The following is a 25,775-nucleotide window of genomic DNA, read 5'->3' on the forward strand; positions in this document are numbered from 1 at the left end:
TTTTCTGTCTGTTGTAAACAAGTAGAGTAAAAAAACCAATAGTTGTAATCAATTTGGAAGAGAACGAAGATGTAAGCTACAAGTCTGTTCCCCCAGCCAGGGTAAAATGTTAACCCCTTCTGTACTGTGCTGATTTCTCTCTGTTTGATAACTCAGCTCAATTGGTTTATCAGATACCTTATGAATAAAAGAACTGAACCCCTTGGTATCAACAAAACAAACTGGAAACAGTGGCAACTTCTGTTGGGACAGACTTTCCCTGGACATTACAGAGAGCAGGAGGGGGGCAGGAAGGAGCCTTCCTAACTACCTCTTGCCCTCTGTGCAAGTGTACAAGTAAGCTTTGGCAGAATTCAATTTTTTATATTCTTACAATTTCAACAAAATATATCAATGTTTATTTTAAGCCTTTTTAAAAAAATTATCCATTTTTCAATGTTCACAGTTGTAGGAAATTAAGGGGAGGCCAGACTATAGGGAATCAAACAATAATTATTTAATGACAGTAGCTATTGAGATTTTAAAAGTTAAAGCTTTATATCTGTTAAAACGCAAACTGTGAACATTACAAGTCAACATATACAAAGTAAATATCCTTGAATCAAACAAAAATTCTCAAGCAGCATTTTTCTTTCTTTTTCTATCTGTAAATTTGGATTATTATTGATGGAAATAGTTGTTTATTGGTTTGTGTGTGTGGTGAAATTGACATTTACTGGCATTTACCAATAAACGTCTAATCCTTACAAGCCTATGTATAAGAGACAGTCACAGGGACTTCTCTCTCCTGTGGTAAAATCTTAGAATCTAGCCCATAATCTGGATACATATTACGAGTTAAATTTGCCACCCTTACTCACTTTAAATAGTATTTTACACTGCAAATAGTGTGCTATTCAATTCTATTGATTTTCTGGGTGTTGAATCAAGCCCCAGAAATATCTGACAGTAGTGAATCTATCCTCAGAGGGATTTAAGAGCAAGTTTAAATGTATATGTTTGGCTTTGCAAATTTATGTTACAGATTCCCCATCAGTGAATGTTCTGAAAAAGTAGACAAAATTGGGTAGTGATATTTAAATCCTGGATTGCGTTGCTTTCTCTCTCTTTTGTTTTGACATACTGAAATGTAGTTGTGTTCTGTAAAAATACCATCTGTTCTGATTGGGAATATATTGAGTTATCTATCTACCTTTTGTCTTATTATATCACTCTGCATTTTTAATATTTATCTATATAAATATATGTTGGGAACTTCACCATGACAAACTCCAGCTTGGATATAATTCAAAATAATAGATAGAAATCGGTAATAGAGTTATTGCTACGTGACTGAAAGAATTAGTTAGCCATTATATATATTTTGCTCTGGGATTTAATAATAAACATTAAAATAATTATATCCCACTGTTTTATCTTTTATTTTTCCCATTATGTTTAGAAACAGAAGATTTCAATATTTTTCACAATGAAACTTAGTTGTAGTTTGCTTTTTGTGAGATGTGAACAGGATATTCTAAACTGATGTGGATGATGTATTTTAGCAGCTAGAATGACCTAAATTTGAATGGAAAAAATACCTTCTGATTATATGCAATTGTTGTAGGATATCCTGATGACTTCATGGGCTAATCCATAGGAGTAAGTAGGATCATGAGAATTCTAGCTGTACATGAAAGGCCTATGTCCCTTAGGTTTGAAAATCCCAGCTCTATATAGATCGATATTTGTGCATTGGTATCACTAAGTGATAATATATGGCACTGCACCTTTAAAAGAAATGAGGGCCAGAGGGAGTCAGCAGGAAAGAAAGGGGTAGGGTTAGGGGTGGGGGCGCTGCATATGTGGCCGGGAGAAGGAATGTGACAGTGACAAACAATTGTTTGAATGTGTTGGGCTCAGAGATATAATATGAGCGAATAGAGTTCAAATGTGGTTACAAGTAAAAGGATCTTAGTTCATTTGCCTTGTTCCTTTGGAGTAGTTTAATCTGACTAGACATTTAGTAAAATTACATAGTTATTGTCCTGCATTCAGTCAGGTCCCAGGGATGAAAAGGGAGGAAAGAAAGAAGGTGTAATGTGCTTTATGCTCCTGCTGCTGAAATAAACCTTTGATCTTTTCACTGCAGTAAGTTACTCCTCTTAGTAGTTTATAAGGTATATGACTTTTTGTCTTTTGCCGTGGTGGCTTTTGTATCTTTTGTTTTTTTAAAGGAGCTGCCGTACTCTTCTTAAATCTTCTGCCTTCAAATGCTTTTGAGCTTTCTTTTTCTTCTCTCTGGTTATGCTGATGGAATTGCTATTTTTTTTATGCCTCCAGAAGTGTTGCCAGCAGAGTCTACACACAGTTTATAGTCACTGAACTCCTAGGGTGACTTTCAGGTCAGGATGAGTATTGGAACCTCCTCTCAGGAACTGGGAGTCCACAAATTGGGTTGGGAATGTCTTGAGAAATTTTTCTTAATGAAATTGCACTTGTATGACTGTGGTCTGAAGAATCAAACCCATTAAGTTATTCTGCAGCATGTTAGAAAAACTGGAAAAATCATTTGACACATTTATTTGATAATTATATTCAGCAAAGGATCATGGTCTATTAGTCTTACTGATTGTACTACACCATCTGTGCTTGTAAAAGCAATAAATAATAATGAATTGCATATGCCATCTGTACTCAGATTTTTAATAATAATTAGGTAATAATAATCCCTGAGAAATCCCTTGTTAACTGTGATAATTGATTAAAAGTAATAATTTTGTAATAAACCATAATCAATGGTTTATAATAGCAATAATCTTTTTTTAAATGATAGCAGACTGTCTGAGCAGCTGTTCTGGAAAATTAGTAATTTTGCTGAGTTAATGACAGATTTTCTACCAATCAAAACCCAAGACATGATCTGCTAGGTTTCTACCAGTGTTGATAATAGTTTCCAGTAAGTAAATATTCATCAATTTAGTTCCTATTAAAAATAAATTACCTTAATAAAAGTTCTTGTGAGATTTAAAAGTGAGAGATAGTTAGTGGTATAAGTAAAAGGTAGGACTGTTTGCAATGGACTGTAGTGCAGCAAGGGACCTTTCCCACAAATCCTGGTGTGCTCAAGCATTCTTTATGCACACAAGTACTGTAAGTCCACAGATTTGTATGTGAATAGAGCCTAGAGTCCCAGTCCTGTAAACACTTAGGCCCCAATTCAGCAAAGCACTTACTCATGTGCTTAACTTTAAGCTTGTGCCTGAGTCTCGTTGACTTAAAGTTAAGTATGTTTTTAAATGTGCTGTGACTTAGTGCCTTCTAGGCATGCCCTACTCTTCAAATGCAAGACAGTGTTACGTTTGTACAATAAACTAAGATAAGGGGGACGGCAGGGGTGAAAGGGGCAAATAAAATCCTATTTGTATAATTAAATCAGGTGCATAGCTGTTACAAATTCTTTGGAAATACATATATTTCTTTATAAAGATTAATAAATTACAGGAAGAAATATGAGATCCACAAAATCTATCTCATAGGAGTAGAGCTGGGCCAAATTTTTCCATACATAATGGGGTTTTGGCACACACACAAAAAAGGCGGGATTTGGTGACACCAAAGAATGTTGTGCATTTGTGTTGACTTTGCTGAATTGTTTGTTTCAGAAAAAAAATTCTGAAAAAAATCAAAACATTTTTGTTTTATTTTTTTTAAACAAAACCATTTCCATTTCTCAGTTTGAAATGACTTTTCAAAATGTTTTTTAATTTTATTGTAAAGATTCATATATATTTCAAAATGGTCAAAATCTAAAGGAAACATTCTGATTTTTGTAAAAATGAAGATTGCATTCAAAAAATTTTCAGCTCTTTGAAATTGCCAGTGAACTGAAAAATCCATTATTTGCCCACCTCTATGTAGGAAAAACATAGAGTCACCAAACATCCACTAGATGGGAATGACCTTCACTCCCTACAATATATTGCCTGGATTCAAACTGTTGGCTATGGGTAAAAGGCATCCAGAAGCATTCATCCCCATAACCTGTGCTAATGTAAGAGGAAGTCATGTATTTTTTAAAAATCTAATACACCAAGAGGAGGGAGAGTAGAGCAAGTTGAAATTTTGGGAGATTTTTGAAAAAAAGAAAAAAGTCTTTTCTACAAGGTAATTTTTCATGAAAATGTTTCTGTCTTTTTTCAGTTTTTGCAGAAAAATTAAATTAGTCCATTCTGAACACTTCGGAATTAAACCAACATTGATTTTTTTCACAAAAATAGGTTTTCATTTTTGACCAGCTCTGTAAAGATGAGTTTTGTGAATGCCAATTGCAGCTCTTGTATCACAAACTCTCCACCAGGCTTTGCACTCATTGGTGGACTCTGCAGAAAGGCCAAGAACAGGATGACCACAAGACTTAACTACTCTTGTTATGCTTAGAGGAAGACCCTCAGATCAGGGTTGAGGTATGCTGGCAGAGCAATGTGAGGGGGAAGTTTGACTTACTGCTGCCCTATATGTGATTGGAGGACTTCATTGACCAAGATTCTCATTCCAATGCTTTCACTAGTACTAAATTCTCACACAGGTTTTTATTTCACAGAATTTTAAGATGCAATATAAATTATTTCCAAATATGCAAATTAGCCCTGTAAAATTTACATAAAAGTGTAATGTGACAGCAGCTAAATGTCTTTAATTTTTTTCCCCAAAGGATCCTTGATATTTGTGTGTGTGTTTTGTGTAGATTTCAGGTTGAATTTTCAACCCAAAACACAAATGCATACACATGAATTGGGGGCTTCTGTCTAAGAATTTAAAAATCTATAGACCTGACCTGTGTGTGTGTATATATACACCTCCTAACTTGTGTGTGTGTTTTGATGTAACCCATGAATATTGAATTCATGGGGATGGCAATATTGTTTTGTTCATGCCAATAATTATCTTATACAACAGGTTCACCAAAGCAATGTGAACCCTAAAACAGACTCAAAAAGAAAAGGAGTACTTGTGGCACCTTAGAGACTAACAAATTTATTAGAGCATAAGCTTTCGTGAGCTACAGCTCACTTCATCGGATGCATTTGGTGGAAAACAGACTGATTTCAATTCCCATCCTTTTAGTTCAGGTAAAAGATTTCACTCAACTGTACCTAAATAGCCCAGTGTTATAAATAGGATCCTGCTATAATGCTCATTCAATATTTGAACCCACTAATATTTAAAAATGCTTTTATCTTTTTTTGGGGGGGGGGAGAGCAGGGATGAAAGGGGCAAATAAATGTTATGTTTATAAAGATTGCTCTTTGCCAAGATGACAGACTTTATTTTTGATAACATTATAAGAATATTGTTGCTGGATTAAAGTACAAATCTCCCAAATAAAATGTAAGATTCACTTCTTTATAAAAGCTTTGGTAACCGCCCTAAAGACTGGTCTGGTATCATTACCAGGAAGAGAAGTAAGAAATATTCTAACAACAAATAAATATATATAACATAACAAAAGGAAGAGATATGAATACAGTTATATAGATTGTATGTTGCTTTACATAATTTTGTCTAGATACGACAGTGAGTTAGTGCATAGGAAAGAGCTAGAGAGCAATACCCAGAGAGATACAAGTGTTGCTTTGGAGAAAGTTTTCACAAGTTGGGAGAAATTAAGGCTCTTGACATCAGAGTCCTTTATAACTTTTATCTCACCATGTGTAAAACACTCAAATTCCAAGTTGTATATTTGCTGTTCGTATCTACAAAGTCTATCTCTTAGGAGTAGAGCTGGGCCAAATTTGTATAAAGTAAGTAGGATATTAATATTTTTTAAATGCCTTCATGGGCAGGTACGCCCTGTCACCCTCGGGGGGAAGGGGGGGGGAAGGGCATGGTAGCCCCTGGTTAAAGTCAATATGGCTGCCCTCAGCCTCAGGGCTGTGTGGCCCAAGGGCGGGGTCATAGTGCTCCCCGGACTACCCTTGGTTGCATGGAAGCATGACCTAATCTGTTCTGTTGCCTTATCTGTTCTGTTGTAAATAAAACCAAAATATGAGTGTTTTCATGTACTGTAAAACTCTGTGTCTCAGCAAACTGCCAAGAGAATGAATGATTCCCTCTCTTCTAATAGCAGGAGCCAGAATATTTATCAGCATATCTGACAAGATTAGAAGAGGCTGAAAATAATATACTCAGGTTTTATACAGAATCCCTAATATTCAATAATAATATTGGAAGGTTAGTGGAAGAGAATTGTGCTCAGTAACTTTGTTGTAGATGTACAATTCTGTTAGCAAATGTACAGTACTCAGTATTTAATCGGACATGATGGTACCAATTCTAATCAGTTTCAGAATTTTCTTACATTGTGTTCATCCCTATGCTGTTGGAGTACCTGCATAATTAAACACTTAGACACATACTCAGCTCTTGAATTCAAACGCTGGTTCTTAATGAAGTGAAAAAAAGATTATATTTGACCCTAAATATTCACAAAGAAACATCAACCATCTTGAACCTTTTGTGACACTAAATACAGCTATGAGGTACTCTACTGTGCTAGGTTCACAAAAAAACAACCAGACTCCCTTCCTTCCCCTGAGCCCAAAGGAAAATGTATCCCTGGCATGATTTATACAGTGAAGACACTGCAAAGGTTTTTTAAGATAATGCTCTGTTTCTATGCCCCTATTATTATTTGTACATTTAGGTACCTTGTAATGTAATTGAAATGCCAGGGCAAAATTTTTCAATCAAAACTTTTTTTTTTTTTACAAAAAATACTGATACACTGAAATATTCTAGGAATTCATATCCATTTTAGCCAATTGTCTCAGTTGAAAAGGGGGAAAAATGTAAGAAATGTTCATTTCTACATTAAAAAAATATGATTTTTTCAGGCTAGATTTAAAAGGAGACTCGGGCACCATTCACAACACCAAGGTGGAGAAGGAGGTAATGGTAAATAATTATTCATTGGAGCAGGGACTGGCACCCAGGTGTTCTCTCCCCACCCCAACCCCAGCTGAGTGCCTCCAGGCTATAGAGTAGGGGTGACCAAACTGTGGCTCACAAGCCACATGAGGCTCTTTTACAGTTACATGTGGCTCTCTGAGCTCCCCCGTGCCCACCCTTTCTCCACCTACCAGTTTTGGGGTGTGAGGGAGCTCAGGGCTTCTGCCCTGCGGCGGGGTAGGAGGGCTAGGGGCTTCTGTGGCTAGTTGACCCACCACACCGCCGCAGGGCAGAAGTTCTGAGCTTCCCTCCCCAGTCTGGTAGGCAGAGAATGGGGTGGGGTGGGGCATCAGAGGCTCTGGGAAATACTTCAAGAGAATTTAAGCCCTGGTGAACCTGACAGTTTGAGAATGAGATGGATAGAAAGAGAAGCTCGCACATGCGCACTATATCAGGAAATTGCATTGTTTGGTATTCAGACATTGTGCTGTGCAGACCTTGTGTGCTCACAATCTCCCTGCATTTTGCAGAATATAGGTTGTGTTTACTGTTCATAAGTCACATTTGAATATTTTAGATTTAAGTGTTAACCCTACATTAATTTCATGGATGGCATCTTCAAATTGTAAGAAATGCAAGTACGAAGAAGAAAACTGAATTTTTAAGCCAGAATGGGAGGAAGATTTTGTATTCACTGTTAAAGGTGGCAAACCCCTGTGCCTTATCTGCAATGCGTTGTTCACTCACTACAAAGTAAGCAACGTGAAATGCCACTACAAAATGAATCAGAATAACTTTTAATCTAAATATCCTCCTGAATCATAATTAAGGAAAAACAAGCTAACCTCATTAAAATTACACCTAAACAGTCAATAGACACTACTTTTGGCATTCGATAAGGAAGCTAACACAACGACTGAAACTAGTTTTGTTATGTCATGGAATATCGCTTGTGCTAATCGTGCATATTGTTCTGGAGAATTTGTTAAGAGGAATATTGCAGAAGTTGTTGTAATTTTAGGTCTAAGTAATGCAAAACTTCAACGATTCCAATTTCATACCACACTACAGAGAGGTATATCTCCCAAACCAGTGCTGTTATTGCAAGCAAGATGCAAAATGATCTAAAGAATTTTCTAGCATTCAGCCTAGTAGATATGCAAGATAAACCACAACTAGCGATATTTGTTTGCTATGTTTCTGTGGACGTAATTGCAAAAGAAGAAATGTGATGTTGACATAAAAAATGCACTTGACAAAGCATGGACAAACACCAGTTTACCGCTGGATAAACTTGTCAGTGTTGCAAAGGATGGAGCACCTGCAATGGTGGTGGTGGGGGGGGAAGTAGCCTTATTAGATTCTTGAAAAGTGATCCCAAATTTCCAGAGTTTCTCCCTTTTCACTGCATCATCCATTGTGAACATCTCACAGACAGATACTTCAAATATGGAAATGATACGAAAACAGTCCTAGAAATTGTCAGTTTCATCTGAATGGGAAAACTCATGAACAATTCAAAAATTTCATCAACGAGCTGGATCTTGGAGACAAATTTAACATCTCTTTTACTGTATTGTTATCAACCAGAAATGTCTTAAATAGGTTTGTGGGACTGCTGGAGCCTATCAGTGCTTTCCTTGAAGAAAAGGAAAAGTCCTATCCACAAGTGAAAGGTGAGCAATGGATGCAAAATTTGATGTTTTTTACTGATATTATGCAACATGTGCAAACTCTCAACTTGGTACTCCAAAAGAAGGATAAGATTATTTCTGACCTTACTCAGATGTGCTTCAGCTTCCAGAACAAGTTAAAGCTTCTGCAAAGAGACAGTGTCAAGAGACTTCAACCACTTTCCCCATCTCAAGAGTAAGGCAAATCCATTCTCTGGATTGAAGTAGAAGATCACAAACTCAAGGAATACAGAGGTAAATTACAAGGACTGCTTGATGACTTTTGGGCCAGATTTAAAGACTTGCAGAAGTTGAGATCCTGCTTTGCCTTTCTTGTAAACCCATTCATGGTTGATGTGATCAATTATGACTGTCCGATTCCCCAAATCATAATTAAGGAAACATTTACTGTAGAAATGGAACTATTGGAACTCCAGGAGGATCAGGTTCTAAAGATGATGCATAAATCACAGTCTACAGTTGAGTTCTGTAAGCAAGGGGCAGGAATGAAGTATCCTGAACTCAAGAAGACTAGTATGTGACTCATTTCAATTTTTGGCATAACATACTGCTGTGAATCACTGTACTTCGTGATGAAGTTCATAAAATCGAAACATTGCACAGTCCTTTCAAATCAGCATCTGATAGAGCTCCTCTGTATCACCTTGACAACATATTGACCTGATTTTCAAAGACTTATGACCATGATTGAGATCCACAAGGCCTCTAGCTTTAGCAGTAATTCACAGTAATACAGTAAGTAGGATATTAATATTTTTTTAAATGCCATCATGGGCAAGTATACCCTGTCACCCTCGGGTGGGGGAAGGGCATGGTAGCCCCATGGTTAAAGTCAATAGGGCTGCCCTCAGTCTCAGGGCTGTATGGCCCAAGGGTGGGGTCATAGGGCTCCCCGGACTACCCTTGGTTGCATGGAAGCACGACCTAATGGCCAGAGTCAGTAGGATTCCCCTTGGCTGCAGGGAAGCGCGGCCTCATGGCCAGAGTCAGTAGGACTCCCCTGGACTCCAGCCACAGAGTCAATTATCTCTGATAATGCTCAGTTAACACCACACTAACAAACCTGTGGCCAGCTGCAGTCTATGATTAAAGTTGTCCACCCTATCTGGTTTCCCTAAGGCAGCAGTTCTCAAACTGTGGGTCAGGACCCCAAAGTAGGTTGTGACCCCATTTTAATGGGGTTGCTAGGGCTAGCATTAGACTTGCTGGGACCCAGGACTGAAGCTGAAGCCTGAGCTCCACCCCGACCTTGTGAGATGGGGCTCAGGCTTGGGCTCCCTCTCCCTCCGCCCAGAGCAGTGGGGCTTGGGCTCCAGATCTCTCTACCCCCAGCCAGGATCACATAGTAATTTTGTTGTCAGAACGGGACTGCAGTGCAATGAAATTTGAGAACCCCTGCTCTAGGGGGACAGGAAACAATGGAGTGGTTTTCTGGGATACATCCTAGGACTTAGGTGAAATGGTCATGCTTATTTATGAGTAGACGTCTCTTGACCTGCCAGTGGCTCCTTCTATGCACGTACACATATGTAGGAAAGCAAGCACAAGGTAACCTTCCTTATAGTAGGGGAATTGTGCAGGGTGACATTTAGAACTAGAATATATTGATGCTTATATGGCAGCATTTATTGGTGTACCAGGCCAGTAAACCCATTTCCACAATTTTTCCAAAAAAGATGAAGCAGCAGGGAGTTTGAGAAGAGGCCAAAATTAGCAAAGTGAAGTGAGAGAATGGGAAGACAGAGATGAGGTAAAAAAGGAACAGAGGGAATATGGCCATGAAAGCCTTGAAAACAAGGAATGTGTGGACAGAGAAGGATGAGGAGGAGCAACGGAGACCTTCTCCATAGATGTGAACTGACTGAATATGAGCCAGTTGGAGAGGTCGTTGGGATGAGAATTGCAGCAATAGATCAATGAAGTGACAAGTATGAATGAATGATTCAGCAGGGAGCATGAAGGTGGGGCAGATGTTGGCTTTTTAAGTGACAGTGGTTAGGCTGGCAGAGTCTGCTATTTTTTGGAAAGTAGAACATAGTGCTGAAGATAGTGGAGTAGAAAGGAAGACAAGTGAGACAGAGACACCACTTGCTAGGTTGGGAGATGTCTATCTTCGAGGTGTTCCAGAGAAATTTAAGATGAAGGAAAGGTACTGTGTTTTAAACAAGTGAAAAGGAGTCCAGGGAGAGGAGTCAGTCAAAGATGTGAAGGACAGGTGTCTGTTGTCATAGTGCAGGTAAAATTGTGAAATGATTCACCCAATTAAAAAGAGGGAGGTAGAGAAGAGCATGGAGCTGATTAGCTTATTTGGTAGGGTCGTTTTTCTGCTTCTAATTGCTTCTTTATTAAGTGGTCAAAAATGGTTTTAAAAATGAGTTAGTTATGCAGAATAATGAATGAAAAACATTAAGTTAAAATTGTAGTGTTAACAAGTCTTGGGGAACAAAGTCTTAACATGTATAAAATGTCCTAACTCCACTGAAGTCAATGAAGCTATTACAGTTTACATAAGCAGAGGATCTGGCCCTAGATCTTTCCAAATGTTTACAAAAGTGGCATTGGACAACTGTTTTTTTTTAAAGTTAAAGCAGTAAACAACTGATAAAGTAGGAGAGAAAACCTATATTTTTCCCTTGAATGCTCAGTTGCTTTTTGCAGGAAATGCAGTTCTTGGTCAGTGATTCAGATAAATGGTTCAAGGAATGAATCTCAAAACCAACATACTTGGGAGGAAATTTGTGTGGGGGATGGTGAACATGCAGGGGTGCTGAGAACATAGGTGCCGACTTCCCCAGTTCCCAGGAGGTGCTCAAACAATGTTCTGCCTCAGGCCCTGCCCCCACTCCACCCCTTCCCCAAACCCCACCCCTGCCCTGCCTCTTCCTGCCCCCACTCCCCCTTCTCCCCATGGTGTCTCCTAAACAGCTGACCATGTGAGCGGGAGGTGCTAGGAGGGAGGGGAGGAGCTGATCGGCATGGGTTGGAGGGCTGGGAGGGAGGGGGAGGAGCTGATCTGCAGGGATGCTGGTGGGTGCTGAGCACCCTCTATTTTTTTCCCGTGGGTGCTCCAGCCCTGCAGCACCCAGGGAGTTGACGCCTATGGCTGGAAACGTGGCAACACTTATAAAATGTAAAAATCTTGCGGGTAAAAACAAATATCACATAGAAAATTAACAGTTAGTGGAAGGTTTAATTAAATTAAATTTAATTAAAAATGACATTAAAAATAGTCAAACTTTCTCAACCTATCGACTAAATGCCTAAATCCTAGTCAGATTACATTTTGTTTCTTCCTGGTATTGCAGATTAGGTGTAATGTTGTGGAAACTTCTCTCCAAAAAATGAAGTCACTCTTTAATTTTACATCAAACTACATAACCGGTATAAAATTGTTTGATCCCTAAATACTAAAATAAACTCACCCTAAAGCCCATAAGATTAATACATAGGGTAGTTCAGCTCCTTATAGACTAATTACACAGAGAAAGCAACAGACTTACTCCTTATGTCTGATTCTATGACTAGCTATATCCAGTTATTGAAGTCAACAGCAAAAATTGATATTTATGTAGCATCCTTCTTAGCAATGGTGTTTTCCCTTCTTTTTCTCCCCTACAAAATAAAGCGTAATCAGTTCACTAATATCCAACAGGATATTAATGTTCAACAATCAAGACATTTAAAATGATACCTCACAGGGCATACTTTGTGCAAAACATATCCTAATCATATCACCCTGGTGAATATGTCGGTTCCAGGATGCTACTTTTGAGGTAGAGAGTATCACAGTGGGGTCCTGCAGATTGTTTTCCTTAGGAGGAGAAATTGATGTTAGAGTTAGAAATTGATGTTTGATGCAATTCTGCTTATTTTCAAGGATTGTAAAAAGTTCTGTTCCTTTGAACACAATAGGACTCAAACAGCAGGAGACAGTTTCTTTGCTCACAGTTCCAAGCCTCCGTCAGCTAACACTCTGCCCAAAAAGTTCTCTATAGGCATTTTCTGAGAGCCATCTTCTTAGTCCTCTCCTGGCAGTCTTCTAGCTTTCTGCTGCTTCTATGCGTGCTTCTGATGTGTTTCTGCTCTTTCTCTTGTGCATTTGCGTGCATGCGCACATACACACACACACAACTGCAATCCAATCAATCCCCTGCCCTTGCATTTGTTCTCAGACCCGTGAGAAATTATTTGGACCACATGGCCTACCACTGCCCAGGCTTGCGTGTGGTCTTACTTCCTTTGCTTCAGCTATCAAAAGATCATTTAATTGTTCCTTCATTTATCTTGAAAAGAAAGCACCTATCACAACCAACAACTTCAGAGGGGTGCTTCAGTTGCCCAGTGTGCAGCATAACAGCATGAACTTAATGCAGAGGACAATTAGCATCAACTGTAGCTGGGAAATGATTAAGCTGTGAGCAAGTAGTCTACATGCAGGGACAGAGAAAAGGATGAATTTAGGAACAGACAAACTTTAATAATAGCTTGGAAATTTGTCAGAGGGCCAGTTCAGGCATACATTTTCAGATAATGTTGCTGCCATGTCATATTTCTTCCCTCTTGTTTGCCCTAGTCCCAAAAATATCTTGCTGACAGGGCTATTTGCCTTGCTCTATGAACTGGGCAAAAGATCATGTCATGATTATGTCTATACTGGGGGAAAAGGCATCATGCTAGAAAACATGTTGACTAGCATTTGAACTACACATGCTGTTGAAAATGACTTCGGAACTAGGATAGACAAGGACAGTTGTGTTTAATGTGTTAGCTGGGCCTGGCTTAGGACAAGTTCATGCTAAAGGTAAAATGATATTTAACATTGTGCTAATTAAAAATTGTTAGTTAACTTTTTCAAACACATGCTTTTCCCCAATATATACAATGCTTATGTGACAGAAAATCAGAACCACCATCTATTGACCCACACTTTAGGGAATTACCATTCATGGTTACATGTAAATATTTCCCTATATATATGCAGAGTGTGGAGAGCTTACGTGGTAGCATTATATCAATGACATATAACTTTTACATTACTATTGTTGTTATGGAGATCTCTTCAGTTCTCAATTCAGCTCATTAACTTAGCAGGATTGGCACCACAGGCCGAATTCATCTTTGCTATGGCTTTTACCAAAAGTGTGTATCAGTTTCTGAGAGAACATGTAGTAGTAGCCCCAATGGTTTGCTCTGTTAATTCAAATGGCTGACCTTACTAAATCCAACTCCTCATTGGGCTGGTTCCAGAGCTATGCAAAAACTACAGATTGAGTAATCAATGCTTGGAAACTACCTGGAAAACACCTACAGAATCTGGATTCTCCTAAAAGACCTTTGGCCAGTTAACTTCTTGAGGGCTATATCCACATTCACCACTTACAACTGTTTTATGCAAGGGTTCCATGAACTCCATAATGTTAGTTTGAGGGCCAAATAGAGAGCTTTCCAACACTGAGTTCTATAGCACAGCTTGCTTCTGCTCATTTTTGTTCCTTGTGTTCCAGTTTTTGCAAAAGCATGTATTTCCCTATCCTCTGTGGACGAGAGCAGTAATGAAATCCTATGCAAAATTCAAACAAGATTGATTACAGGGCTCATCAGGTTTGGGACATTTGGACCAAGTTTAGAATCACATCTATGTCAGTTCCCTACCTCTCATAATCTATTTACTTCTTAACCATGTGATGCTCAGTTACCTATTAATCTTATTATAAATTTTCACATTTATGCTATGGCTGACAGGATTACCTCTGAAAAGCTCTTATATTTTATCAGTGATCTGAACAACTGCATGAATACAAAACACTACCTACTAATGTTTAGCTGAAGTTAACAAACCTTCTTTGTAGTTCATGTATGGGATTTCAGGAGCAGCCTGTATCCCTTCTGTGAAGATAAAATGCTTGTCCCATGCTTGGATACTCTGAAAAAACAAGCCAGTCCTCTCAAAGCCATTTTTAACCTTTCAAATTTGAGGTAATTTGAAACATTGGTGAGGAAAATCCTGGAGGAAACTATAAGATTAGCTAGGCATTCTCAGCTCCCTCCCCACATGAATTTTCAACAACAGACTGATTGAACAACTGGTGCTAGTGTAGCCGTTCAGCATCATTCTCTAGAGACTGCCAGGCACACAGGCAGATGGAGGTGTTTTTCAACCACTATGTCTAGTTGTCTATCCAAAAGCATGGGATAATTTTACAGATTGTATATTATTGTTGTAACATTTAAACTTTTTGGAGAAAAGAATTGATACTAACTTCTCATGAACAGAGAATGCAATTTAAGAAACTGTTGATTGGTTATGATTACAATAAATACGTGCAACACTGTATCTAGCTTGTTTTAATAAGCTGGAGAAGTACCTTCTGCTAGGGAACTGGGGGTTCCATTTTCCTGGGATATTTTTTTTGAAATAGTGATCTCTGTCTCTGTCACCTGACATGTAACTTGATATCTCTGATGGTCATAACAGAAATCATCGGTCTAACAATGAAAGGGATCATCCACCATGACTAGAGCAATTTGATCATGCTACCGTAGCAAAGTTTCATCTTAGTTATTGTTACTGTTGCCCTTTACATTTATTACCAACAGCATGTTCTTCAACTTTAACCTTAATACACAAGGTGGTAAGTGTGCACGTGTGTGAATAGTATTTTGGGGGTTCCTGTGGCAGGCTGTTCTAACTAAGCCATTTTTTCTGCAGAGCTTGGATCCACAACCTTGTGGAGCTTCCATGGCTGAGAATGCTGAGGCTATTTGGGGTTTAATGTGCAGCATCGTATCATATATCAGCTGGGTCCGTAGTTCAGATGGGTTTTCGGTAATATATTTGAACTAAATTTGTAGTCACTGTCAGCTATTCCTAGTGGAGAGACAGGCATGTTACAAAAACACTAACTCCTCCAGCAAGGTTGAGATTTGGGATTACTCTGTGGATAAAATTAAGATTAATGCCATTCAACCTGAATTTCAAAGATTCAGGCTGCATGACAATAATACAAGCACAGAGTAAGTATTTTCTTTCTTTTCTTTTTTTTTTCCAAAAATCAAAACAACTGCCAACAAAATCAAAGCCAAACAAAGCTGGTGATTTGTCACTCACAGATAATTGACAGGGAAAATAGTGATGCACCAAAATGTAAAAAAAGGTTTTAAATCTTTTAAAAATGGCAAAACTGCATTTTCTTTAAAGTTTCCATTTGTTTCTTTAAAGGTTTACTCTCTCTATAAGATATCAAAGTTCTGCCTGTGGTACAATGGCCCTTTTTGTATGAATAAAAATATATCACAGCAACCTTACCTCTGCTGCACAGGCAAAACAGGTGGTTGCCTTGGGCAGGAAAATATTTGGTTTCTCTATGGTGTGAATGACTTGTAACTTGACAGACATATTCTGCAGCTTGCCTAGGGCAAGTTTTAACCCTAGCACTAGGACTGGCTAGCAGGTAGCATTTACACAATTACATTTACATCTCTTACTTTAACTGAGGATTTTGTTTTCCTACAGATTTTTGTGTTTCTAATGCAGGTTTTAATTGTCAGGCTGTTTTTGCAGTGTTGCCAGTGAGACACCTCATTGAAGATGACTGTGCCAGCCTCTCCATAAAGGTGAAACCAATGTCATTCTATGACTGAGACAGTGCAGAGTAAGGGGACAGCAGGCACTCGTCACCAACCTCATCCCCCTATGGAGAATATGTATATCCTCACTACAATATGCTAAGCCTCTGAACTGAGTCCATTCCTGCACCTGGTTCTCACAGCTGCCAACACAATATGTTCAGGCTGCCACACCCGTTCAAATTGTGCTGTGTGTGAAGTGGTTCATACTGAAATAACTGTAAACTCTCTGGATACAGCTTGATATTCCTGGTAAGGTGGAATGCTCTCCTTCCTTGACATGTATTTCAAATCTGCCAGAATCAACGATATAGTGAAATGCAAGAATTAGAACCAGACTTTCTGCTTCATCCGTCTTTTTGCTGGGCTCAGCAGAGAGGGGGAGCTGTCAGGGAGTCCGTTATGGATCCCTTACTTTCTCTTGGGTGCTCGTTAGAGCAACCATAGGGCTGCTCAAAGCTGCATCAGATCACTATGGCTCTGATCACTATGGTATGATATGGGAACACTGCTCTGGCCACTCCCCATCCCTACCCTATGTACCTATGCCAGGGGGTGCAGAGAAGGAAGCATAAGAGTCAGATCTATTAGCGTTATACCCACTGAGGACTCCCCAGGCCAGTGAAGCATTCCTAATAGGAGACTGGAAGGAAGTTTCCATTCCCTTTGCTATACTTGAGTGACACAAAGGAAGCTGAGTGGGGCTGAAAATCTGATCCTCAAAATGAATGTCCAGCAGTATCTGTGCATGCTCACAGCCCTTGAAAAGGCCTAAGCCTTAAAATAAATAAGTAAATTATATAAATAAACCTTGTGAAGTATTTACACATGCACAAGAATAATGGAATATCTATGAGAAGTTGAATCCACCAGTGGACAACTAGCCATCAAAGGAATAATGAACATTCATGTTTCAATGAAGGAACCCAGTTCATTACTTATCTCATTTCAGATTGTAGAGCTCTAGTGATATTTTTTACTTTTATCTAGCAATCAGATACAACAGCGAGGGGACCACATAAGTACTTAGATTGATTTATAGAAAAACAGTGCTTTCTAATTAACAAATTGTGTTGCAGTATCTAGTGATTACACAGGTATTCTATTAAATATGCACTCATCCTCAAGAAACTCTTTCCCTATAAAAGGCAAGTATGATATCAGAAAAAACCTTAATTAATTAATATGTATTTATTTACTGTTTAATTGTTTTAAAATACACATCTTTTTACTATTGTTTGATTTTAAAAACCAGAATTCATAATTATTGTTTCCACAATAACTCATCCCTCTTGTCCATATGAATTATTTAGCATTCCCACAGAAGTGACCTGAGCAACACCTCAGTCCTTGGAGGTACTTCCCACACAGACATTGGCCTTGATATTTTGACACTTCCTATAGACACCAGAAACCAGTAGATGTAATATAGAAATGACATACAGAGAACCAGGAATGCAAATTATTCAAATTATTCAAATATCTAATCACTGAAATAAATGTATAGAGTTACAAAGATCAAGGCATACAAATGTAAAAGGTGAATATATCTCTATCTTCTATGTTTTCAGCTCTGAACTTTGTTGGAATTTTAAAAAGGTAAGAGAGAGCAAAATTATAGACAGGTATTTGGTTTGAATCATTTTTGTCAGCTTGGAAGAAATTCCTCTCTGGCTCAATTTAAAAAAAAAACAGATATATTTCATAATATTTTGTCTGGCTTCTTAGGTGTTTCTTTGAAAACAAAAATCATTCCAATAGGTCAAAAACATTTTTAAAGGGGTCTCAATTGATAGCGCTATGAAGTCTTTTAGAAAAACCTTTTTTTTGATTTACCTAACCTCCACATTTCCTAACTAATAAGAAAACATTATATTTTCACATGGAGGTATCTGAAATCAGCCCAAATTATTTTTGCCAGTTTTCCTTAAAATAAATAAATGTTGTACGGAGAATTAGCATGAAAACTTTCAGCCCAAGTAGTCATTCTTTCAGAATGTTATAGCTTCCCAGAAAATAGAGATTTATAATGGAAGTGGCTTGTCAACTGTAATGATAGTGTTGGTATTATGGTGTTAAAACACGGAAAACAAAAATTATCACTATTTAATAAAGTTTTAAATGCAACAACTAATGATTAAGAATGTCACATCACTAATAAAATTCTGCAAATGAAAACCATCTGTCCATTATCCCTTCAATGAATCTAGCTCAGTGTGTCATTTTGTAAAATGTTCTGTTAAGCTACATCAGTCACAGCTTGTTGCGCTACTCCCATAACATACTGAAACATGACAGATACAGCATTGAATTGTATCTGGACAAGGCTCAGTCTATCCACATATTTTAAATGGTCAACTTTCTGTTAATTTTCAGTTCATTCTAAATTAGGGGCCTGGTCTTACAACCCTTCTGCACATATGCTGTTTGTGAGACCACACTGTATATACCATCATTAATAAAGCAAACTCCCCTTGACTTCCCAAAGGGTTTGTTTCAGTGAGGACTGATTAAACATTGAGTAAAAAATTCAAGATTTAGTCCACTATCTTCTGCGGGACTAATAAGAACTAATCACTTTAACAAAAATAGTAGATTTGCAGGGCCCAAACCTGCAAACACAACCATGCGTAGTCCCCATGACTTCAGTAGCACCACTTGCTTAGTAAGTGCGCTCTTTTCTTCTAGTTCCAAATGCTGTGGTTCTGTTCTTAGAACCCAATTTATAGAAAGCAATACATTTGTAAGGAATTTTAATAAACTGTACAGAGTTCCTTTTTCATAATAAAATTGCAACTCATTAAACTCCATTTCCAAACATATAAGTTGCTATTCTGTCTATACACCTGCACTATCTTGAAATGCAAACTGGTAACATAAAGCCCAGAGTATATATCTCTTAGCATTAACATAGCAAGCAAAAAGTGTTCTTATTGCAGTCCTTAGGTGGATACTTTAACCTCAGATAAGTCAAGATATTATGTGCTGTGTGCTTTCTTGCTTGCATTAAAATATGGGGTAGGCAAAATAAAAACCAATACAAACCTATGAATATGCATTACAGTTAGGAGTGAGTGGGTCAGTTTGATAATGTATACAAACCTTTTGGCCATCACTTCAAATTACTTGAATGGGATTGCTTGGTTAACTTCTCCCAGGGCTTTGGTTAGCAGGATTGTAGCTTGCTGTTATTGCTTTTCTCTAGGCCTTCCCTAGATGCAGTTCCCCATACTATGCAGCACTCCCAGATCCTCAAATGTCACTCAAGGATCAGAAGCAAATCTTTCTTTTTTTCAAGCTGAAAAAGAGAACCTTACCCAGGTGGGCTCCATTCAAAAAATAGTCAGCTTTTGCAGGGTCTCACTAGGTCACATTTATAGAGGCAGCTGTGCAAGATAATACAAGAGAGCAAGCATCAACACAATAAATGCAATCTGTTTTCTCCTCTGTAATACAAGGATGCCAATATGTATGTACACATGCCTGGCAATACTTCAAATCCTATGTGATTTTGGATTTTACGTATGGTATATCACTTATATCACTGTACGGATGGGGATACTAAATGACAGATTGTCAGCTATCTGGAAGGCACTTTGGCCTAGTGGATAGGCCATGATTCTGGTACTCTAGGGAACCTGGCTTATTTGTGCTTGCTATGGCACCATCAGCCTTCAGGGGGGTAGAGGGAGGAGAGAAGTGAGAGCATGTCAGGAGCCAGTGCCAGCCACAGCCTTTATGTAGCTTAGAGCAGCTGCTGATATGCTCCAAGTTGTGCTGATGGCATATGGTCCTAAATGGAGTCAACACCAATGGAAGATTGCGTTGCAGACTTCTGTTCCACTCCATTCCTCCTTGCTCTTGACATGTCCCCTCCTCCTCCTGACATAGCCCATTCACAGGGTGTGGGGGTGAGGTGCAGGATCTGGCTAGTGGGTATTTGTACCAGCTAGGAGTTCCCTTCTGACAGGAACTCTCCGTTGGGTGTTTGTGACAGCAAAGAATTTGACCCCTAAGATCCTGGCTCCCACTCCTGTATCCATATGGCCTCTAGAGAGTCACCATTGCTGCTTCATAAAATGTCCTTAGTCTTCAAAAATTCTTGTAATGAAAATCTTTTGTAAAATGCTGCTTTTCCACAAATTCCACCAGCTTAACACCTGGCATATTTTGTCTCCATTTTCTCATGAGTATTTCACCCAGATCTGATAATGACACAGTTTGAGGTTTGAAACATCTCCCTTTCAATACTACCCAACTATAGCAGATTATAGGAAGGAAGATTTAATTGTTTTAGAATCAATGATTACATACTGTATGGTCTGTCACTTATTTGAAGAAAGGACTTCGATTCTTGGAAAATAGCACCATAATTCAGACTTGAAGGTACTTCCGTTCAGCTTTTTATTTTTCTTCCTTTTTATCTATTTGGCTATTTTGTTAATTTGTTTTATTTACGTTTGAAGGATTTAAGTTAATTAAGTTTGCTGTTGCTTGTTTTGAGAGTTTATAGTTATACTAGTTCATTTAGTAATAATGAATAACACAAATAATACTATACAGCCATCAATAGATGGAAGTGTAACTTCTTTACTCTTTTCACTGTCCTTTGTATCTCTAATATTATGAAAATCAGAGTGTTATCACCTTATCAATTATTCATGACCTCAAAGATAAAGTCCACATAGATAAGGGCTAGGGAGTGCTGTGCATTTAAAGGACACATCAGCACAGGGCAACAAACTAAAGAATGTTACTTTAGGCACTGGTATTTCAGAAGATGTCAACAAAGCACATGCAGCCTCTTTGTGCAGTGTCTTTTGAATATCTGGCTGTCAAAAGCACTTGCTAGGTATGTCTTTTTATTAATGAAGAACACATAGGATATAGTTTTGTAATGGAGCATGACACTGATCTGTGCTGAGATTGTGATATTCTTTAATTTTACCTACACATCTGCTGACTCCTATTCGCTTACTTGACAAGAAGACATTGGCAGATGCACAAAATAAGAATAAATATCAAATTAATGTAACTTTAAGGCCAGAGGAACCATTATGATCATCTAGTCTGACCTTCTGCATTACACAGGCCAAAAAAATATCACCCATAATTTCTGTATCAAATTCATAATTCCTGGTTGAGTCATAGCGTGTTTTTAGAAAGAGACACATTCCCGATGTAAAGACTTTAAGTGATGGAGAATTCACCAGGTAAGTTGTTCCAATAGTTAATTATTTTGCTGTTAAAAAAATGAAGTGGCCTTTAAAAGGATAGCATCTTTGCAGGCCAGATGAGGGATGGGTGTTCTATGTATTGGAGTGATGTAGAAGAAGGCACAGTGAACATTGTAGGAGAATCTGATGAAAGGGTGCATCGAGGAGGGCATCTTTGGCAGAGCAGAGTTGGTGGTGATGTGCAAAGAGATGCTGTGTAGGCCAAGATCCTCAGCTGGCATAAATCATCTATTGGATATTGAACTCACTTATGCCAGTATAAATCAGGAATAATTCCACATACATCAGGGGAGTTACCATGATGAAAATTGATGTAACTGAGGGTACGTCTTCACTACCCACCGGCTCGGCGGGTAATGATCAATCTATTGGGGATCGATTTATCGCATCTCGTCTAGATGTGATAAATTGATCTCCGAATCAACGTCTGTACTCCACCTCGGCAGGAGGAGTAAGCAGAGTTGACGGGGGAGCCGCTGCGGTCGACTTGCCACCATGAGGACAGCCAGCTAACTCAAACTAAGATACTTCAACTTCAGCTACGCGAATAGTGTAGTGGAAGTTGCATATCTTAATTCGACTCCCCCACCCCAGCCTAAGATCAGAATGAGGCCCTGTATTCAGCAGCACCAGTGGATCTCAGTTTTAAATGTTTCTGCATTCCCTCCCTGCCCTAACAAGGAGAGAAAGATACAAGACAGACTTATTGGCTGTCTAGCTAACTTTACATTAAATAGTCTCATCACATTCCACCAACCAACAGCTGTGGCCCCACTTCTCTTCATTCTTGATGATGATGAGGTTGATAGCTCTCCACTATTTGACTTTATTCTGGTTGTTATGACATCACATTCAGATGCTCTCCAGAGGGCAGTTGTACTCGGAGGCTGATCTTACACCTCCTCAATATATGAAGTACAGATCATAGAATCATAGAATCATAGAATATCAGGGTTGGAAGGGACCCCAGAAGGTCATCTAGTCCAACCCCCTGCTCAAGGCAGGACCAAGTCCCAGTTAAATCATCCCAGCCAGGGCTTTGTCAAGCCTGACCTTAAAAACCTCTAAGGAAGGAGATTCTACCACCTCCCTAGGTAACGCATTCCAGTGTTTCACCACCCTCTTAGTGAAAAAGTTTTTCCTAATATCCAATCTAAACCTCCCCCATTGCAACTTGTGAAGATATCTTGCTTCACATTCTGGAACTGGAATATATGCAAAATATCACCAGGAGAGGGAATTTTCTTCTGATTGAGCATTCCCCTTTGTATCTTTCTACCTCTCCTAGTCGTTATTGCTCATGTTGATTGATCACTCGGGTACAATTATTTGTTTGAAAGCCAATGGTATTCTCATTCTCCACTTTCTCTTCCAGTCTGTAGAAACATCACTCCCAAACACACACAACGAGCATGTACAGGTTGCCCAGATAAGAGCTCCTAGTATGACTGCAGTTGTTTGCACACAGATATATGTGTTCATGCATGAATATCCATATTCAAACAAATAAGAGCTCCTCTCCAGTCATGTGAATAAAAACTGGTTGGATTAATATTTGTAGAAAAGTAAAAGAAAAAAGCAGAAGTATGTTTGTATTAAATCACAAATTGGATTTCACATGTATGTTTGGACGTACATTTTCCACTTGAGATGCTGATAATAAAATCGTTGCAGACCTGTAGATATCAATGGTAGAAAAGATCACCTAAGTTTTCTGCCATATATCCTACAGATCTACCTACCACATTATTCCCACTATCTGTTTATTTATCTTTCTCCCATCATCTCCATAGTATCTGATACATTAATAGTTGTGAAATGATCTATTCATTTAATGTGTTTTAGAATAGAAATATTATTAGTCCTGTTTTTTTAGATGAGAAACTGATAAATTAAATGGCTTTCCCAAGCATAACTCAGAAGTCTGTGGCAGAGCAGGGAATTATGCCCCCTGTCTCTTTAGTGCCATACCAGAGCCTTAACCAGTAGAATCTCCTCCCACTCCACTCATCTCTTATGTAACCTGATTGGACTTCTTCACTGGTAGTGTTTCAACCATCTCTTTTCTGCCAAGGGAAGCAAAATAAAGTGTATTTTAAACAATAATATGTCTATTGTTCGTGTGTATATCTGGGACACTTCATTAGTATACCACAGGGATTTTTAGACATGCTGATCCATTAAAAATCTTAGTAAGAGAAGTGTGCACAAACAGGTAGCTGTACATGCCCATTTTGAATGCAAATAAATGTATTTTTATCAAAGTCACTGCTCTCATGAGTAAGGACGTGACTTCATGTACACTGCGACAGTGGTGCAGCTGTGTGCTGAAGCACTTTTGTGAAGACTTTACTATGTTGACGAGAGAATGTCTCCTGTCAGTGCGGTTAGTCCACCTCCCCAAAAGGCAATGGCTATGTTGATAGGGGAAGCTCTCCTGCTAATACAGCGCTGTCTGCAACGGGGGTTAGGTTGATACAAGTACGTTGCTCAGTGTTGTGGATTTTTCAGACCCCTGAGCGATGTAGTTATACCGATACAGGACTGTAGTGTAGACTTGGCCTAAGTGTTGGCATAGGCAGGCCCTTAACTTGTACACTCCATGGGAACAGACAATAAGCTTTTGGGTAAGTTGGATTGTAGCTTTTGTAAACCCATTGTCTATCTCTGTTACTCCTTTCCTTTCCCCCACATCATTCATTCTTCCCTGTGATTTGAAAAGCAACACTGTACATTTGAATATGGAAAAAGCTGCACCCACAACTTGTCCACACAGTTGTGTATTAAGGATTCTAACCTGCCCCAATTAAAATCAGTAGAACAACTCCTATTGAGTTAGGTGAGAGCAGGTTTGAAGCTGTAGATAAGTATGCTTTCCTACCAAATAGTATATATTCACACGAGAGCCAAGTTAAACTTGCTGTGCCATTCAAGACTTTGCATTTCATGACTTCGTGTGTGTAAAATCTCAGACATAATATAATATTAACAAACGTTTTTGCATGTAATTTCTCATTAATTTAGAGAAACGGAGTCTCTTGTGAATAAATTTGTCATTGTGTCCCTGCTTCTTCTGTTTTAATGGAAGAACCAAGTGGGCCAGTGAGCTTCCTTGCTCCATAACCCTGTTTCCTTACAACCTCTGAGAAATGTATGGAATTAGTGGATTGGCTTCTGCACAATACTTGTTCCCGAGAAAAGTCCTTCCTCACATAAGTCCCATATAGGAGTGTGAGTGTGAGTTTGAAGGATCAGGTATTTCACAAACAGGAGGCATTTACTATTAAAGCATTAGTGTTTTGTGTTAGCTTATTGACAGCTACAAACCTGGAGGATTACAACAAAATTTCTAAAATTGGAGTTTGCATTTGGTTGGGTTTTATTTTGCAGTTCAATACTTAAGAATGTTATGAATGCAATATTTTAAAATAAATACATGCAAAACTTAAACTCCTCAGCTCTTATCTTCTCTTTCCACTAATTGATTTGTTTTAACATGATGGATTCAATAATAAATAGATAGTCTTTATGACAGGTTTCAGAGTAGCAGCCGTGTTAGTCTGTATTCGCAAAAAGAAAAGGAGTACTTGTGGTACCTTAGCAACTAACAAATTTATTTGAGCATAAGCTTTTGTGAGCTATGTTCTTCTATGAATTCAGCTCCATGGGCTGCACTGGGCAGATGCTTTCTACTGCACAGTGTCGATGGGAATGCTGAAAATAAAATGTTAAATTAAGAGCAGAAAAACTGTATTTTTAATATATTTCATTAATAGTACTTAGAGTTTATTTTTAAGCTCCTATATAATACCTGAATCCTTTTTTTAATAGATGAAAGTGACAGCTGCACATAGTGACAGACGGCTGCAACATGCTTCTATTGAGGGAGGCTAGTATATTAAATAACTTCCTGATAGATATTTTTTAACCTGTTCAAACTGCCACAATAAACAATGATCTGACTCTTTGAAATAATAACCTAAAGTGAAAAGGCATAATTTCGGGGTGGGGGAGTGGGATTCAAGTATTGCTTTTACAGATAATATTAAGAGAGGTCACCTCAACTGTTCTTTACTTGTCTGAAATAATCTGTTTAGAATCCATTATGGAAAATGCATGACCTGTGAACTAAACACAACATGCAGTAAAAAGATCGGGATGTGTATTAATGTAAATTAGCCAGCAGGAATATTTTCTTGCACAAGGGTCAGCCTGAAACAGTGTAATCTAATTACTCTTCAGTTTCAGATACGTGCGTAGATATTTGCTCCTGTAACAGGGAAGACTG

The 25,775-nt window shown here is 38.4% G+C and overlaps 1 long non-coding RNA gene across 1 annotated transcript; it reads left to right on the forward strand.

Moving 5' to 3' along the window:
* The first annotated feature begins 36 nt into the window (after positions 1-36).
* On the forward strand, positions 37-18,428 carry LOC122459253. The gene is made up of 2 exons (XR_006279859.1): positions 37-336; positions 16,186-18,428. It is a non-coding gene; the product is annotated as an uncharacterized LOC122459253 (long non-coding RNA).
* The last annotated feature ends 7,347 nt before the right edge of the window (positions 18,429-25,775 follow it).

This window comes from Dermochelys coriacea, chromosome 1 (genome assembly GCF_009764565.3).
Source record: "Dermochelys coriacea isolate rDerCor1 chromosome 1, rDerCor1.pri.v4, whole genome shotgun sequence".
NCBI lineage: Eukaryota > Metazoa > Chordata > Testudines > Dermochelyidae > Dermochelys > Dermochelys coriacea.